This window comes from Balaenoptera borealis (genome assembly GCF_965194805.1).
Source record: "Balaenoptera borealis genome assembly, chromosome: 13".
Taxonomy (NCBI): Eukaryota; Metazoa; Chordata; class Mammalia; order Artiodactyla; family Balaenopteridae; genus Balaenoptera; species Balaenoptera borealis.
Window position 1 is genome coordinate 100,003,116 of NC_138870.1, and position 19,510 is coordinate 100,022,625.

The following is a 19,510-nucleotide window of genomic DNA, read 5'->3' on the forward strand; positions in this document are numbered from 1 at the left end:
GGAATGTACAGTGAGACCACAGAGCCAGGAGACCTGGACTCTAGTGCTCACTCTGGCTTTTACCTGCACAAGCCATTTCCCAGCCAGCCTCAGTTTCCTAACCTACTAAAAGAGACACATTCCCTGCCCTGACTAGCTCTCAGACGATGGAAGGACTGTTAGAAATTGCTGCACAAACAGTATCACTGCACTGAGGCCAGTCCCTCTGGTCATTCGCTTATTTACCAATTAACATATCTTGTGCACCTACTATGTTCAGGTAGGGGAGATCACATGAGCAAGATAAAGTCTTTGACTTCACAGAGCTTGCATTTTTTTTTTAATTGGAGTAAAACTGCTTTACAATGTTGTGTTAGTTTCTGCTGTACAATGAAGTGAATCAGCTATATGTATGCCTATATCCCCTCCCTCTTGGACCTCCCTCCCACCCACCCCGATCCTACCCATCTAGGTCGTCACAGAGCACGGAGCTGAGCTCCCTGTGCTGTACAGCAGGTTCCCACTAGCTCTCTATTTTACACATGGTAGTGGATTTATGTCAAACCTAATCTTCCAGTTCGTCCCACCCTCCCCTTCCCCCCCTGGGTCCACATGTCAGTTCTCTACATCTACATCCATGTTCTTGGATTGGAAGAAGAGCTTGCATTTTAAATGTGGGATTTGCATATACCAGGCCTTTGATAAATTGTTGAATTTGAGAATGCTCCACCTAGCACCAGACCCAATTAGTAGATTTCTGAAGCTGGATTTTCTCCCCCTGGCCCGCTGCGTTAGTGCAGCCTGTTGCAGGGAAGCTCCTCAGAGGGTGGTGAGGCTCGAGCAGGATGATGGCTGTGATCAGCCTAACAAATGTTATCGATCACTATCATTACACAGCCATTAAAGAACAAAAACTAAAACTAAACGGAAAGAAGTCATGCTGGCGTAAAACCTCAAATTCCTTCTTAACCACTCAGCAATTAAGACAGCATTTTACTGCAAATATAGATTTTTATATTCTATGCATCAAAATGAAAGAAACGCATTGTGAAGTATAATTAGATTGTGATCTGCTCCAGGCAACCCATGTCGTCTTCACCTCTGCATATCAGAATCTGCACATGGCAGAGGGTCACCACGTGTCTACTGTCGACTAAGTCCCTACAGTTGGCGAGAATGAAGGTTACAGCAGAGAGCCTGTGGTGCTCCAGGGACTGTTCGCACTCTCTTTAATACCTGCTTGTCCTTCCGCAGACTCAGAAGCTGAGTCACCGTGGTCAGTGAGTTCAGTAGGAAGTGGTGTCACCAGAACGGAGCCCTGAACTAAGGACAGGGAAACTAACGTGGCCTGGAGATGGAGACCCGCCAGTCCCAGTCCCTCCCCTACCAGCTGGAAGCCCACACCTCCCTCCTCCTCCTCCTCCTCCTCCCTCACTGTGGGGTTTTGTGTTTAACCCTGGAAATCACAGTTCAGGAGGTTCAAGAAAAAACAAAATTTTGTTTCTACAAGTGAAAAAGATCTGAACACATCTCAAGAAAAGACAAAGGAATGATATTATTTGCCAGGAGAAGTTGTGGGAGGGGTAATGGTTTAAGTACCTGAAACTTTTGCTATTTTTTCAACACCTTTATTGAAATATAATTCATACACAATTCAGCCATTTGACATGTACACAACGATTTTTAGTGTGTTTAGAGTTGTGTATCATGACCACAGTCAATTCTAGAACATTTCATCACCCCCCAAAAAAACTCTGCACCCCCATTCCCCTCTCCTCCAGTGCCTGGCAACCACTAATCTACTTCTGTCTCTATGGATCTGCCTATTCTGGACATTTCGTATAAATGGAATCATACGATGTGATCTTTTGTGATCATATGTGATCTTTTGCGGCTAGCTTCTTTCACTTGGCCCAATGTTTTCGAGGTTCATCCATGTTATAGCACTTATCAGTAGTTCATTCCCTTTTATTGCTAAGTAATATTCCATTGTATAGATATACCACAATTTGTTTATACATTACCAAGTTGATGGGCATTTGGCTTGTTTCTACTTTTTGGCTATTATGAATAATGCTATGAGAATTTGTGTACAAGTCTTTGTGTGGACATATGTTTTCATTTCTTTCAGGTACCTAGGTATGGAATTGCCAGGTCACATGGTAACTCTACGTTTAACCTTCTGAGGAGCTGTTTTCCAAGTTAGTTGTTTCCAACAGTCAGCCAGACTGTCTTCCAAGCAGTTTTACATCCCCACCAGCAGTGTGTGAGGGTTCCAATTTCTCCACATACTCACCAACACTTGTTATTGTCTGTCTTTTTTATTATAACTATCACAGGGGGTGTGAAGTCACATCTCATTGTGGTTTCAATTTGCATTTCCCTAATGACTAATGTTGTTGAGCATCTTTTCATGTACTTATTGACTATTTGTACATCATCTTTGGGGAAATGCCTATTCAGATCCTTCGTCCATTTTTAAATTACGTTATTTGTCTTTTTATTGGTGAGTTTTACCTGAATTCTTTATATATTCTAGGTATGAGTCCTTTGTCAGAGATATGATTTGAAAATATTTTCTCCCATTCTGCAAGCTGTCTTTTCACTTTCTTGATAGCATGCTTTGAAGTACAAATGTTTTAATTTTTATAAAGTCCGATTTATCTATTTTTTTCTTTTGTTGTTTGTGTTTTGGTATCCTATCTAAGAAACTATTGCCTAATCCAAGGTGACAGATTTATGCCTGTTTTCTTCTAGGAGTTTTATAGATTTAGCTCTTTACATTTAGGTCTCTGATTTATTGTATCAGTTTTGTATGTGGTGTGAAGTAGAGGTCCAAATTTATTCTTTTACATGTAAATATCAAGTTGTCCCAGCACTATTTGTTGAAAAGACTATTCTTTCCCCCACTGAATTGGCTTGGCATCCTTGTCCAAGATCAACTGACCATAAATTTAAGGGTTTAGTTCTGTTCTCTAAATTCTATCCCATTGATCTATATGTCTATCCTATATGCCAATACCACACTGTCTTTTTTTTTTTTGGCCACACCGCACAGCTTATGGGATCTTAGTTCCCCAACCAGGGACTGAACCTGGCCATGGCAGTGAAAGCCCAGAGTCCTAACCATTAGGCCACCAGGGAACTCCCCTACACCGTCTTGAATACTGTAGATTTGTAGGACTTTTTGAAATCGGGAAGTGTGAGTACTCCAAATTTTGTTCTACTATTTCAAAATTGTTTTGACTATTTTGGGTACTTTGCATTTTAATTTCCATGTGAACTTTAGAATCAGCCTGTCAATTTCTACCAAAAAAAAAAAAAGGCAGCTGGGATTTTGATAGGGGTTGCACTGAATTTGTAGATCAATTTGGGGAGTAGTGCCATCTTAACAATGTTTCAATCCATGGATGTGGGATATCTTTCTATTTATTTAGGTCACCTTTACTTTCTTTCAAAAATGTTTTATAGTTTTCAGTACAGAAGTTGTGTACTTCTTTTGTTAAATTTATTCTTAAATATTTTATTCTTTTTGATGTTATTATAAATGAAACTGTTTTCTTAATTTCATTTTTGGATTATTCATTGTCAGTTCATAGAAATACTATTATTTTTGTACATTGATCTTGTATCTTACAACCTTGCTAAACCTGTATATTAGTTCTAATAGGTTTTAGTGGATTCCTTAGGATGTCCTACACATAAGATCATGTCATCTGTGAAAAGAGATGGTTTTACTTTTTCTTTCCCAATCTGTACACCTTCTATTTCTTTTTCTGGCCTAACTGCCCTCGCAAGCCTCCAGTGCAGTGACTAGAAGTGGTGAGAGTAGACGTCATTGTCATTTCAGTGTTTGACTTTGCAACCCTGTGAGTTTTCATTCATGCCTTTTATCAGGCTGAGGAAGTTCCCATCTATTCCTGTTTCACTGAATGTTTTTATCAGGAAGGGGTGTTGTACTGTTCTGCTTGTTTTTTGTTTGTTTGTTTTGTTTTTTGTTTTTTACTGTTACAGAACAAAAAGGTACGACCAAGGACCAAAGTTAACTTAGATTAAAACCACTTGATGTTATACACTTGGATGAGTTTGAAGTGTCATATGGAGCCAAATAAAAATCTACTTTAAGCAACTCAAAGAAAATAGCTTATTCTCTGGCTTTTAGAAAATGATAAATTTGTAATATTAAAGAAACAAAAGATATCAGAGAAGAAGATGGATGTGCCCCAAACTTATATTATTTAAACGTCTGCACATTAAAGTGTAATGCAGAAAGCAAAGAAAAATGGATTTGACACAACTGATAATCTTTCTACCTAAAATATACTAAAGACTGATATGAAACTGAAGACCCATTTCCACTGCATAAAGAAGTTGTCGAAGATGAACATACAGGAGAGAAGACAGCTGGGGCACAGACAGGAACGCTCACAGAAGTTCTCTCTGCTAAGCCAGGTCACGTAACTAGTGAAAAGCCTGTGCAAAGTCCCCAGCCTTCTCCTGCCTGCCTGTCATACACTGAGGAGGATCACACTGCAGCTACAGGAGAGCAAGGTCTCCTGAGTCAGCGTGGCCCCAGAGTGACTGCGTGGACTTGCACCCCAGTGCCCCACAAGGGACATGCAGAGCAAGCAAAAGAGACATTTTGTTATGTAAGCCTCTGAGATTTGGGGTTGGCTTGTTACTGCAGCTTAACCTAGCCAAATCTAACACAACAAATTAACGTGTGGGGAAAAAAGCACAGCTTCCTTTAAAAATGGAAATAACTTGTAAAGATGAGAAAAATTAAAATGACAATGCCACTGGGGCTACAGGAAAAATAGGAATGAACTTGAACATTGCCAATAGACTTCATGGAAAAATCTGGAAACACAGAACAAGGCAGATAACAGTTACCAACCTCTGACCCTGCAGTCCCACTCTGGGGAATAAGCCTCAAGCAAATAAATTCAAAGAAAAAATAGCTTGAACAAAATGTTCATCCCAGTAATATTTATAACAGCAAAGACTGGAGACAAGTCAAATGCTCACAAACTGAGAAATCATTGGTGAACTGACAGAGTGGACACTACGCAGCCATTATAAAAGACAAGTAGGGGAACCACTTTATATTCGAAATTGGGCATAAGCAAAAAAACAGAATAAAATAGCACACAGACCTTCATTACACACAAGTGTTAAAGGCAAGGATTATGTATTTTCATCTTTGTAACCCCAGTGCTTAGCATGAGGTAGACGCTCAAATATTTGCTAAGAGACTGAATGTCTGAACCAACAAATAACCGAGTCGGGGGGTGACAAGGTCTGGAGGAGACTCTGGGGACGGAGTTGAGTGCCCCTTATTTCTGTAAAATGACTTCAGTGTGTACACTTTAAGATGCATATATTTGAATTAGGAAAAGGGAAGTAGTATTCTTCCTTCATGTAACAAAGCTGGATTAATGTTTCAAGGGGATGGGTCATGACTTTACACAAAGAAAAACTCACTAAAATCCAAGCTCTGAAACACTAGGAAGGAATCCTCAGTAAGTGGTAACCGTGAAGTTCAAGGAGAGGCTGGCAGGTCGTGGTCTGTGCTGGGAAGTGGGAGAAGCAGGGTCAGGTCCCGAGGAGCTGGTTTAACAGTTTTACTTGTATTGTAGATGCCGATGTGCCGAACCACTTTATAGTGTGTGGACACGTACTGTAAAGGTGCATCATTCAGACACCTGGACACTTTCTTAGACCTCCCCAGTGTCTACTTTCAATTGATTCCTATCTGTAATCATAGAACCTCCTTCTGTAACTATAAATATCCTGTTTCTTCCTTTGGACTAATATTCACATTAATGGAAAAAATTCACCAGAAGCTCAACAGAAGTAATACTGAGTTGTCACCACACCTCCTCTCTCTCCTTTGTCCTGGACTGGCTGGTGCCACCTGTCTTCAACGCTCAGGGCAGCACTGGAACTAACTATGTCAACTCCTTGAGTCGAATTCTTCCTTCACACCTGCCTGGTGAAAACTCTGCCCTCTACCTATCACGTGGCCCTCAGCCTCCTGCGCAGTTACAAGCAGTCTGCCTTCTGTCTCCCAGCAGCTCTCCCAAGCCCTGCGCAACAGCTCTTGCAGACCTTCTCTCTGGTACCTCCCTGCCCTTCACAGAACATGGGCAAGTGGGCAGTCAGAAGCTCCTCTGTTTCTTGCCACCCACAGGCCGGCCTCTCCACACACACTCCTGTCTAAGGCTGACCCCTCATCTGCCTCTTCCCACTGCCACAGGACCCCCTCCAGCCATCAGTCCCTTTCTCCGTCTTCAGCCTTGACTCCCAGACCCTCTCTAGCAGTCGCTCACCCCTCTTCCCTTCATAGCCAAGCTTCTTACAAGAGCTATCCACTCTCAAGTTCTCCAGTTCTCACCCCACCTGTTCATTTCTCGGCCTACTGCTTCCTCTCCCATCTTTCTTTCTCTTATTTTAAAATTGATTAATTTATTTATTTGGATGCATCGGGTCTTAACTGTGGCAAGCAGGATCTTTCGTTGTGGCGCACGGGCTTCCCTCTAATTGTGGCACAGGGGCTCCAAGAGCATGCGGGCTCAGTAGTTGCACTGTGCGGGCTTAGTTGCCCCACAGCATGTGGGATCTTAGCTCCCCCACCAGGGATCGAACCCACATCCCCTGCATTGGAAGGTGGATTCTTAACCACTGGACCACCAGGGAAGTCCCCCTCTCCCATCTTTCTAATAAAACTGATCAGACTAGAAAGCCCAAGACCTTCCTGGTGTCAGGTGCCACCCTAGTGTTAAACCACCCAGCTCTTTCAGGTCTTCTCACTGCCCCTCCTGCACGCTCTCCTCCTACAAGCAGGCCCCTGGTGTCCACAACACTGCATCTCCTGATTTTTCTCCTCCTCTCTCCTCAGGATTCTGTCCCAGGCCCTGCTCTCTAAGTGCACACTCTACCTAAGCAAGATCCTCTGTCCCCACACATCAAACTACCTTTAACCTCATAACCCTGGATACGCATCTCTGGCCCCAAACTCCAGACCCACACATCTGACTGCCTACTGGATGCCTCCACTCAGCCATCACACAGTCCCTGCAAACCATTTCCTACCTTCCCTGAGCCTGCTCCCATCCTTGGGTCTCCTCCATCAGGAAATGGTCCCACCATTCACCCAGCTGCTCAAGCCAGAAACTCCTTTTCTTCTCACACCCAACCCCTACCAACCCCACTACATTTAATCAGTTTCCAAGACCTGACAACACTAGTTCTTCAGTATCTCCTGAATCTTCTTACTTTGCCAGTTCCCACAACAATGGCTACCTTTATTAAGGCCACCATCATTTTTTGCCTAGTTCGCCAATGGCCTAACTGACCCCCCAGTCAACAGTCTGGTCCCGCTTCCTGTCTATCTCCATGATGCTACCATGGTGGTTGGTGGTATGTCTTTTGGAAGATCAAGTTATGCTTCTACTTGAAATCCCTCCAAGACTTCTTACTGTGGCCAGCAGGGCCTCCCAGCTCTAACCACTGCCCCCTCCAGGCTCAGCATTCACACCGTGCCCCCAGTCACCCTGTACTCCCTCCGCCAGTTAACAACCTGCAGTCAGCTCCACACAAGCACCACGCTCCTCTAGCCTCTGCGCCTTCACACACGCTGTTCCTGCTGAACAAACGCAGGAGTGAACGAGAGGAGGAGGAATTAATTTCTCGCTGCCAAATAGTTTCAAAAGCAAAACTATAAAACTCCTTTCAATTAGTTTTACAATATAAAAAAAAGTGTTTAAGTTGAATGTGAGTACAACGTAATATAGCTAATATAATCCAGGGTGAGTGCCCAAAGTTTGCCTCAGTCTAGAAGTGAAGAACAGAGGAAGATAACAAAGCCCCAGGACTTGTCAGGGCAGGGGACACCGCTGCCAGACTGAGCACACGTCACTGGTCCCTCCTGGCTTCTGACTTGGTGACAGCAGTAATGTGCTGTGTGCCCACCACGCTCCAGGCCATTCTCCACAAGGCCCCTCACGCTCACAGCAAGTTTGTAATAGGCCTCATTTTACATGTATTTGAACAAAGGCCGAGCCACCAAGTAACTCACCCCAGGCTTCTTCGCATGAATGGGGAAGGGGCTGGAGTCATTCACAGATCTGTCCCACTCACTCTCTTGACACTCAGTTTTCCCTTCTCCACAATGTGGGGGTGGGCTAAATGATAAGGGTCTTTGCAGCTCTGATTTTCTATCATTCCAAATGGAAAAGGGTTATGACCTGTGGTCATCAGAATCTCAAGGAAGTATCTGCCAGCCACGATTAAACACATTCAACAGATGTGGCTTCTTCTGTCCCCAAAATGTAAGCATTCTATGATGATCGCCCAGGCAGTCACATTCAACAAAGACTCATTTTACAGCTCCAAAGAACAAGTACTCATTGATTGGCTACCATGTCAACCCAGAAAGAAGCCCCAGTTACACCACAGCACGCAAAGCTGCCCACCAAGGCTGAAGCAGTGTTATTCTAACATAATCTTAGAATGCCTTCACACAAGTGGCATCACGCATACACACACACACCATCCTGGAAATTCGCTGCTCCTCTCTCATGTCCAGCTGGCGGTCAGGGTTGGGAAGCAAGCACATGGGGACGCACTGGCTCATCACCACCACTAGCTCCCCCATTCACTTCAGGATGTCCTTACATCCTAACACAGCACCTAACAAGAGACAGATGTCACAGATACAAGAGATGTGTATGAAAGTTGCAGGGAACTGGGCTGTCGATTCGGGCACCCTCATTTCATCTTTATTCCTTGAAACTCTCTGTGCGGCTCCACCTCCCCTGTGCCAATCTTTGAGGAGCACCGCCAGAGACAGCTATTAAGCTTTATCAAACACTTCCCAAAGATTCCTTGTCTCAGTGAGAATCTCTTGCCCAGTGGGTTACTTCTTCCTTGAGCTGCAAGTTTTCCAACTCAAGAGACATACTTAAACACTAAAAAAGAAAAGTCAGACGAGACAGAAAGATTCTTCTGGCAAAAGTAGAAGGAAAAAATACAGAATGGGTCAGGAGGTTGTCCTTTGTTCAGGCAAGAAAATGGGGGTATTCAACAAGGGCAGATGTGATAGGGAAAGAGGGGAAGAGAAACACTGACCACTGAGAGCAGGCAGTTATGGGGCCGCCCTCCAAGCTCTGTTAAAGCAGGTTCCCAAGATTCGACAAAGGACATTATTAACAACAAGCATGAGTCAGAGTGGCCCCAGGTCAACCACTTCAGCTTCTTTCAACCCCTCCACTTTGAGGCGGCCCCCTCTAGAAGCAGGACTTCCTGTCACACAAAGGGCCTCTGTGGGCAGTTCCTCGGCCTCTTTTCCTGTGCAGAGCACCAGCACTTTCCGAGGCTCTTCCCTCTCTCAAAGTCTGACTGAGCACTGAGCACTCTAGCGGGGCTGCACCCCGGCTCAAGGGGTGAAACTTACCCGCCCTGAAAACTAGACACAGCAAGAGAGAACAATACCAAAGGACACGGCACACCTGGATGCATACAGCTAGAACTGAAATCTAGCCGCTGAAATCTGCATCTATGATGCTTCACAAGACATGCTAGGGTGATCCCTTGATGGTCTCATCACCTCAGGCAAAAAACTCAAGAGGTCTGTGATTGACACTGCTCATCTGTAAAGTGGAATCCAATCTGCCTTAGAGGTAGTGCAGATCAAATGGAATCTGTCTGGCGCCTGGCCCAGTGCCACTGTGAGGGCCTCCAGAGTGATGGTGACTATGGGCCAGCTTCAGTCAAACAAGCCGGGCACCATCACTGAGGCACTCCCCTTCCCACAGGCTTGACGGACATTTGAACAACCTCCTCCAACACAGCACCAAGGCCTAGGAGAGAACACACTATTGGAACAGGAGGGTCCTGAAAGGGTACATGGGGCTGACATTTCAGTGGGAATTCATCAGCTGGAGAAGTAGGGAAGGGCATTCCAGTAGAGGAACCTGCATGGCAAAGAGAAGGTGGGATAAACCAGTGCAGTAGAGGGTCACACAGATCCTGAGGGCAAGCCCTGGGAAGTGGCTTTTAAGGAAAGAGGAGAGATAATTTACAAAGGGCAGGGTGCTGATGGTCACACCATCTGGTCGCCAGCCTCACTGGCTCATTATGCTGCAAGAAGAGTGACTTCTGCTCTGTCCACCTAACAGCAATAAAAAGCAGCACATCCTGGGGGACTTCCCTAGTGGTCCAGTGGTTAAGAATCCGCCTTCCAGTGCAGGGGACGTGGGTTCGATCCCTGGTCGGGTAACTCAGATCCCACATGCCGCGGGGCAACTAAGCCCTCGTGCCGCAACTACTGAGCCACGCGCTCTGGAGCCTGCGCACCACAGCTAGAGAGAAGCCTGCGCGCTGCAACTAAGAGCCCATGTGCCGCAACTAAGATGCGATGCAGCCAAATAAACTAAAAAAAAAAAAGCACATCCTGAAAAAAGCCCACCACGAGAAGGCTAGGAAACCACTGACTAGACTTCACACCCATCAGAGCTCTGTCAGGAAACAAACTACTCAAATACTTCTCAAGCAGTGCTGTAAATATGTGCCTTTGAAGTCTAAAAAAAAAAAAAAAAAAAAAGTCATGCAAACCACAAAAGGGTTTGGTTTTTAAGTATTTTGTAGGTATCTACGCACTCAACTACGGGGCCACTTTCTCAAGACACTATTACATTTCATTCAAACGTACAAGCTGGAGCCAAAGCATTCTGTTCTAGGGGAGGAAGGACACAGTGCCAGTGTGGACCTCGAGTGACAAACTGACAACTGAGTTCTAACTTGACTGTGATTTTATTTTTTAAAAAGTTCCCATAACGTGAAGGACTATCCAGTAATTTGGAAAAAGGAACAGGGAACCCACTTATCAAGCAACAATCTAAGGCTACTGAGCTAAATAAAGTTTCCCTTAAATGGGGAAAGAGAGAGCAGGGCTTGAACTAGCAGTGGTAGCTATGATAGGTGTAAGTTTTAACTTCTAAGCCTCATTCTTCTCACCTGTAAAATGAGGATAAACATGGCTGACCTGGGGCTTCCCTGGTGGTGCAGTGGTTGAGAATCTGCCTGCCAATGCAGGGGACACAGGTTCGAGCCCTGGTCTGGGAAGATCCCACATGCCGCGGAGCAACTAGGCCAACTAAGCCCGTGAGCTACAATTACTGAGTCTGCGCGTCTGGAGCCTGTGCTCCGCAACAAGAGAGGCCGCGACAGTGAGAGGCCCGCACACCGCGATGAAGAGTGGCCCCCGTTTGCCTCAACTAGAGAAAGCCCTCGCACAGAAACGAAGACCCAACACAGCCAAAAATTAAAATAATAAATAATAAATTAAAAAAAAAAAAAAGAATCTAAAGATACCAAAAAGGTAAATTTAAAGGAGAAACCCTAGGATATAAGTAGATAAGTCAGCTTTCTCTCTGAGGTGACAAAGAGAGAAAATACAAAAGAAAGACTAATAGACTTGGAAGAAATAGTGAAGTCTAACTTAACAACTCATGAAGTTCCAGAAGGAGATAACATTAAGAGCGGGGAAGAAGTAATATTTAAAGATAATTTTTCAGAACGCTGAAAGACATTACATCACAGATCAAGGAAGCCCAATGAACTCAAGCAAGACTTTAAAAAGAAAGAGAGAACCATACCAAGACAAATTAAATTAAAATTGTGGAACCTCAAAGGTACAGAAAAGATCATAAAAGCAGCCAGACAGAATTGATATATTTAACATGCTAAGCAACAAAAACTGCCAACCAAGAATTCCAAACCCAGCAGAATTAGTTTTTAAGAACTAAGAACTAGACATTTTCAGAAAGACAAAATATATACCACCCAAAATACCCCTGCAGAAAGGGAAATTTTAAAGGATATACTTCAGGCAAAAAGAAATTATCTCAGCTGGAAAGCTTGAAGCACAAGAGAGAATGGTAAGTAAATATACTAGTAAATACACGGATAAATCTAAACAGCATTGACACTATAAAACACAGTATCTAATTTATAGGATTAAAAAATTCAGAAAAGAAATACTGGACAAGTTGGGAGGGGATGTGGAGTTAAAATGTTTTAAATCCTTCCATTAGTCAAGAGAAACATAAAGTCATCACTTTAGATTTTGTTAAATGTTTTTGTTAAAAATGGATATCTAGGATAACCACTGAAGGACTAGACAAAATTTAATTTCCAAGCTAAGAGAGAAAAACAAATGCAATGATTGGGGTTGGGGGGGGAGCAGGAGCATGGTGGAACTCAATCAAAACAAAAAGGCACACGAGCGCACACACACACGTAAACACACACACACACACAGAAGAACTGTAGCAAAGAGAAGGCACAGGAACAAGAAAGGGCTGCATCTATTCAGTACCACTTCTATTCAAATTGTACTGGAAGACTAGCCAAAGCAATAAGAAAAATAAGTATAAAGTATAAGAATTAGAAAAGGAGAATCAAAACATTATTTGTAGATGATACGGTTTTAGCAAGGCTGACAGACACTAAAGATATCTGTCTAGAATGACAGCTCTCAGCTATGACTTGAGAGCTGTCTAGTTAAGTACAGTGCTGGGGGCTCTACACATTTGGTTTCATTTAACATGAGGGAAAGACCATTATAATCTTCATTGTACAGAAGAAGAAACCAAGAGTCAGAGGTTAAATATCTTGCCCAAAGGCACATGGCAAGTAAATGGTTAGTTTTGAAATTAAGCCTATCTGTCTCCAAAGCTTAGCCACTATGCCTGCCACAGAGCGATAGACAAACGACGATGGCACCACACGATAAGCACCATCTGTGCTCTCTCACAGCCGCCTACGACGGTGTGATTACAAGTACTGGAGTACAAGGAGAAGGAGATTAACCTGAAGAAAGCCAGCGAAGAGAGCCTGGAGCTAGGTCTGAAGTGTGCAGTAGAATGCACAGACAGCAAATGGTAGGTACTCTGGAGAAAGACAGAACAGCATGTACTAAGGTTAAAAGGTATGAAAGAATCAAGAATGTGACAGTGGGAGAGCAAAAAAGGGAGTAGCTGAATACAAGGCAAGATAGGTGCCACCAGGCTGGGGGTCTTGAAGGTCACACTGGGAATTGGGAAAGTTATGGGGAGGGACCTGATCAAAGGCCCGTGAAAGAAAGTTCCCTCAGACAGAGAGCAGAGAACAGACCATCAAGCTTGTAGACCTGGGCTGTCCAATACAGCAGCCACTAGCTACTAAGTGCTTGCTTGAAATGCAGCTAGTACAACCAGGTAATTGACTTTTTTGTATTTACTTTTAATTCATTTTAATATAAATAGCCACACATGGTTACCAACTACCATATTGGACAGTGCAGCTCTAGAGGTTAGAGATTGGAGAAAGAGAAAGGGTTAGGAGACCAGGAAAGAAGAGTAATATTCAAGAGAAGAACAGGCAGGATGAAGTAACCTGTGAATGAAGGGCGGAGGGGGAATAAGGCTTAAAAGTTCCTAGTTTTGGAGGCAAGGTAGGTGGTGATGCCACAAAGAGAAACAGAAAATTCAGAAGAAAGAACTGGGTTAGGATGAAAAATACTGGCCTGGGCCAGATAAATTTGACGTACCTGAAGCCCAGCTACATATATACTACTGTTCAGCCGTATCAAACTCCCAAACACGGCATATTCCTTCTGACCTCCTTGCCTTCGCATATGTATTTCCTCCTGCTTCTCCTGTCTGCCTGACAAACCTCTCTCTCCAAAACACACCACCAACCTGTGAAGCTTTCCCCGACCTCCCCCATTCTTCACAGCAGATAAGGTGCCTGTAGCACTGTAAGAAGACGTATCACTCTGGAGTTTAGAAGTCTCTTTATCCGTCTGGACCGTGGGCTTCTCAGGGGCAAGAACTCAGTCTTAACCATCATGGATCCCAGGGCCTACTAGCATCATGCCTGACACAAACTGAGTGCACAAGAAACTCCACCAAGTGGGTAAGTTGAATGCATGCGTGCCCGCACAAGTGAACGAAGCAAGTGATCCAGCCAGCCAGCATTGAGGTGGACTGTCCCTCCAGGTAGTGACCTAATGGATGGTCAGAAATAAGCACAGGGCTCACTCAAGTGCCTGCATAGCTTTTAATGAAAGTAGTCAGGTGATGGAACAAGCACAGTTTACATAAGTCTCACACTATGACTTTTCATCATTACGACAACCTCTACCCATCCCAAATTCAAACTCTTCAACCTCAGAAGTCTACTGGATGTGCCTAAGATAAATTAATGCCTTAGAAGTCAACATTAAATATGTAACGATTTCTCCTCAAAAAATGGTCCTGACACTTCTCCGCATGGCCTCGTAGTCTTGTTGTGTAACATTCTTCCAGCACAATAAGGCTCGGATCTCACAAATAAGTGAACCTGAGCTGAACACCCTCAGAGGTGGTAAGTTAACAAAATGTTTCTGTTTTCCAAGTCAACAGATACTTGGTCATAAGTGCCCTGTGCTATTTTTTCTTTATGTGTCACCTCATACCAGAAAAGAACCATAAAAAGATCACTTCATTGTCTCCATATTGCCCTGTGCTTCATTTATTTTGCTAAACGAGCACTACCAATACATGTTAGGAACTTGAGAATCAAAGAAAATTCCAAATTGGTAAGTTCAACATTTTAGCCCTGTTAGTTCCATCAGTAACATCTTGTCAAGTAGCAGTCTCCAGCAAAATCATTCTCCCTGATCTCCCTCAAGGACTCCACTGCAGAACAAATTGCAATGAGAAACAAGACTGGGTATGAAATTCGTAGCACAGGCTTCCCATTAACATAAAGAAATTTTAAATCCCGTACTATTGTGATGGCCATCATCACACATTTCAAATTCAGAACACTTTGTGTTAGATTCTTTAAGTTTTCCAAAAGACAGAACATCGTGCTTTGCGAGTCCACGTAGAGATTCATGTCTTATGATTCACGTATGACAGTCTAATTAGAAAAAAAATTGAGGCCAGATTCCCCGGGCTGTTGGAGACATTAAATAGACACCTAGTCTGCCACTTGACATCAAGGCAGAACTGTGAGATGCAAATGCATTTAGACCAGCCCAGTGAAACACAACTATAACGCCTTCAATCTCTGTGGGAAGGAGACCATTGCAACCCTTTCATTCGTTCACTCACTCATTCAAATTAATGGCCCATGTTTTCCATTGTTACTATTCACCCCCACCCTGACCCCCAGCACACACACAGTCCTCTTTACCTGCCTCTGGAGCCTGGGATCTACTTGGGCTACTAGGAGAAGTTTCTTCAAAGCCTTAGCGGTGGTTCTAAGGCCACCGCTAGAAGCTGGCGTGCAGAGATGCCTCGAGCAGAGACGGAAGTGAAGAAGACCCAGACAACCCCAACCTCACACTCTCAGAGACTTCTGGGCCAAGAGCAGCCTCAGGGGCTGCCTTTAAAGTCCTCCTCAGCCTGCAGCAAAGCCAGCACCACATCCCCCTTCACATATTTAAATCTCACAGGCACAATCAGAATTTACACTAATGTGGACAGAAGCTAGGGGCAAGGAGGAATGTCAAATATTACTTATTACTGACTAGGACTATTATATATTAATTATGTTTATATATACATATATATAATTATATATTTATTAAGGCCAACCCGATATGTATTAAGAAAAGGAAGCCAGTTAAAATATTCTATAGTTAATATGTACTGAAAATACAGCAGGACATATAAAATGCTGATTGGGGAACAAAGGTAACTAAATTACGGGAGAAGTGAACTAAGCCAGTCCCTGAAGCAGCCTCCCCACCCTTTCTTTAACCCCCGATGTAGTCATCTGGCTCACCAACTGAAAGCAGCTTCTTCAAGGACAATGACAAAAAGCGGTACCAGAATACCAGGAGGGAAGACACAGTCCCAACCTAGTGCACAAAAGCATTGCTCCTCTCCAGGCAAAGAGGGCAAGAATGCATGTCCACAGTCAGCATTAAAAAAACAAAACAAAACAAAAAAAACATTGCTCATGTATCCTACTTCATTCCCAGGTTTTATAAATTAAAATAGGTATAAAGTTATTGACCACAATTTCAAGTACAATTAAAATATTTATAAAAATGCCTATTTTCCTGTAGTATATTTGTTTCAGAAATTTTCCACAACATATACTCTAAGTACTTCAGAAAATACAAATAAGTGCTATTCTATGAACCTCTCCAAGGCATTTTAAGGTGACTTTGGACAGAGTGGGAGCCACATCAAGGTCTAAGAACAGTCACTCACTGTTCTCAGCATGCCTCTATTTGCATCTAATTCCCATACTTGAATTTCAGAGGATTCAAATTCAATTTTTAGGAGAGACTATTTTTAAATGTTTCTGGAAGGTTGTAGATAAATTTCATTTTTATAAATTAAATCACTACCCCTTTTATTTACTTATAATGTATTATTTTAAAGTCTATCCTATTCCAAAACCCTGTCAGTCCAGACTGAGAGTTAGCAAGATAGAGTTGTCAGTATTCCTTCCTAGGAGCCAAAATGCTCCCACAGAGTTCAGGGTTTTCCTTTCACAATCTGAAGAATCCTCTTTTCAAAGAAGAATAAAGTACTTTCGTCTATTTTTTTATTAGTTATGATTTTATTAAGTATGGATTTCTCATCTAGCAGATAATCATATAATGAGGTTTTCTTATAACAGTAACAATTGAGTAAGACCTAGTTTAGGGGAGAAACAAGAAAACCTTTATAAAATAGAGAATTCTTTGTTTTTAAGAAAAATCTCTCACAAAGGGAGAAATGTCAATGCTCATTGTGCTTGACAGGTAATTAATTTGTGCTTGAGGTAATTCATTGCACACCTGTGCCGAATGGTGCTCACTTAGGGAAATTCTTGAATAAAAGCTGAGTATTTGAAAATGAAACAAATGAAAATGGACTCATAAGAAGAAAAAAGCCAGTCTTGGCCAAGTCCTATTAATCTTGAGATAATATGTGGAGAAAGCAGATAAAGGAAAAGCCAGTGGCCCAGAAGTCAGGAGAACTGGGTTCCAGACTCACTCAGCCACCAACAAGCCATGTGACCTTGGACAAGTCAGCAAGGCATTTCACCTCTCAGTCTTAATTCCTTTGTTTAAAAAAAAAAAAGATGAAGGGGGACTTCCCTGGCCGTCCAGTGGTTAAGACTCCACGCTTAAAAAAGTGGTTCTGAAGAACCTAGGGGCAGGACAGGAATAAAGATGCAGACGTAGAGAATGGACTTGAGGACACGCAGAGGGGGAAGGGTAAGCTGGGACGAAGTGAGAGAGTGGCATGGACATATATACACTACCAAATGTAAAAGAGATAGCTAGTGGGAAGCAGTTGCATAGCACAGGGAGATCAGCTCAGTGCTTTGTGACCACCTAGAGGGGTGGGATAGGGAGGGTGGGAGGGAGACGCAAGAGGGAGGAGATATGGGGATATATATATATGTATAGCTGATTCATTTTGTTATACAGCAGAAACTAACACAGCATTGTAAAGAATTATACTCCAATAAAGATGTTTAAAAAAAAAAAAAAAAAGGACTCCACGCTTCCACTGCAGGGGGCGTAGGTTTGAACCCTGGTCAGGGAACTAAGATTCCCACATGCTGCACGGCGTGGCCAAATAAATAAATTAATTAAATAAAAATTTAAAAAAAAATTTTTTTTAAATGAATGGGCCTGACTATAACGACTCCAAGAGCCATTACAACTCTGAAGATCATGTTCCCACCTTTTTAATTATGCCACCTCCTAAATAATAGAATTATATGGCTGAGCAAAACAGAATACTAACAATGTACAAAAGTGGGGGGAGGCTTATTTTTACTACTGGCATAAATCTCAGACCTATAAGACATGCTTCAGATTGAAGCTAGGATACCTGTTTATCATTTTCATAAATGCAGCATTAAAGTTCACCTAGAATTAGGTAAGATATCTTATATATGAAGAAAGAAGGAAGTTGAGATATTCTAAATCAACGGTCCCCAACCTTTTTGGCACCAGGGACCAGTCTCGTGGAAGACAATCCTTCCACAGGCAGGGGAGGGGGAAGGTTCAGGCAGAGACTCCAGTGACGGGGGAGCAGATGAAGCTTCGCTCTCTTGCCGCTCACCTCCTGCTGTGCAGCCCGGTTCCAAACAGGCCACAGACTGGTACCGGTACCGGTCCACGGCCCCGGGGCTGGGGACCCCTGTTCTAAATTATATGAGCAAGGGTGAAACCTGATTAACGTCTGAAAATAGGAAACCTGATTAAGGTCTAGAAAATAGGAAATATGCAACCTTAAAAGTGTTAGAAATACATACATCACACTAGGTAATGACCTAACAAGAAAATATGCTTGTGTGTGTGGCACAGACTGTACCAGCATGGCGCTTTCTGGAGAACAGAAAGAGGACACTGCCTTTCTAACGTTCACAGCAATAGGTAAGCCAATAAATAGTGATGAATCACTCACATATCGGGATTTTTTAAAAAAATCTTCTAATTAGAATTACAGTACTGCATAAACAAAGGAAAGGGAGAGGGAGCCAAAATTTTTCAATTCCAGAGTACGACTTCAAGATAAGAAACAAATATGTATGTAAAGCTGCTCAGCTATTGAAACAATAAAAGTTTTCCATTTTGCTATCCAATAAAAATGAAAATAAAGTGTCCAGTGATAGCAGTCAGATGGGGACGAGAGCACAGGGTCCAGATGAGAAGAAAAATAAGAACTGACTGAGGAGGAAGACAGAGGGGGGCCTTGGAGCAAGCCGCATGCTAATTCTGGGATTCTGGAAGAGCCGGTCATGAAACAGCAATTACAGTTAACTGGAAAAGCTAATTTGTTCATTTTCTATCACAAGTCCCAGTTGTGAGTTTGTAGATTAGCTGTGGCTGTTAAGAAAGGAAGTTGCAGCATGTAATAAACGTAATGCCTGACAGTAGGGGGAAAAGAAACCAACCCTCTATTAACTGTTAACTCAAGTAATTCATTTAGCTACACAGTAAGAAAAAAATACAGCCAGAGGTATGCAAACTAGTCTAAAACATGCCTAAGTTTTTAATTTATTCCCTCTATTTTGAAATGAAGCATGCACATATGTTCTAAAACCAGAGTAGAAATTATAAAGCATAGTCCTTCATTTGTTTAGGTCAAGATGAATTCACCAAGAAAATCAAACACGTACTCTAACATTTTCTCAAAGCATTTTGGATAAAACACTCCACACTGTTCAGTTGATATTGAACTGAGTGAACATTTCTATCAAGAAGCTCTAAAACTAGGTGTGCTTAAAAGGTAAGAGTTCTGTTAAATCAATCACTCTGGAGGGAAAAAAACAATCAATGAAAATTTTACTTTCAGAAGGTCTCCCTTAAAGGAAATGCATGTTCTAAACAGCACACTCACGTTTTCCTGTCAAAGGCGGCTTCAACTGCCTAACTTGGCAGATCAGCTTCCGTACCTGCCTCCTTCCGTCCCTGCTGGTATGTCTGACCTCGGCTCCCAGCAGAATTCTCCCAGCACATTTCATCATTTCCTGTTGG

The 19,510-nt window shown here is 42.8% G+C and overlaps 1 protein-coding gene and 1 long non-coding RNA gene across 6 annotated transcripts in view; one reads left to right on the forward strand and one right to left on the reverse strand.

Moving 5' to 3' along the window:
* Positions 1-19,510, forward strand: part of LOC309610184 — a 281,821-nt gene that overhangs the window by 213,604 nt on the left and 48,707 nt on the right. The window lies entirely within an intron of this gene.
* The window catches only part of PACSIN2 (protein kinase C and casein kinase substrate in neurons 2), a 136,538-nt gene that overhangs the window by 69,934 nt on the left and 47,094 nt on the right, over positions 1-19,510 (reverse strand). Inside the window, exon 1 of one of the 5 annotated variants that reach the window (XM_082352643.1) lies at positions 19,374-19,487. The exons of 3 other annotated variants lie outside the window; for them this stretch is intronic. The gene's annotated coding sequence lies outside the window, so the exon portion shown is untranslated. Of the gene's footprint in view, positions 1-19,373; positions 19,488-19,510 lie in introns of those variants that run through there. One more of the 5 variants, XM_082352641.1, reaches the window with a different exon arrangement.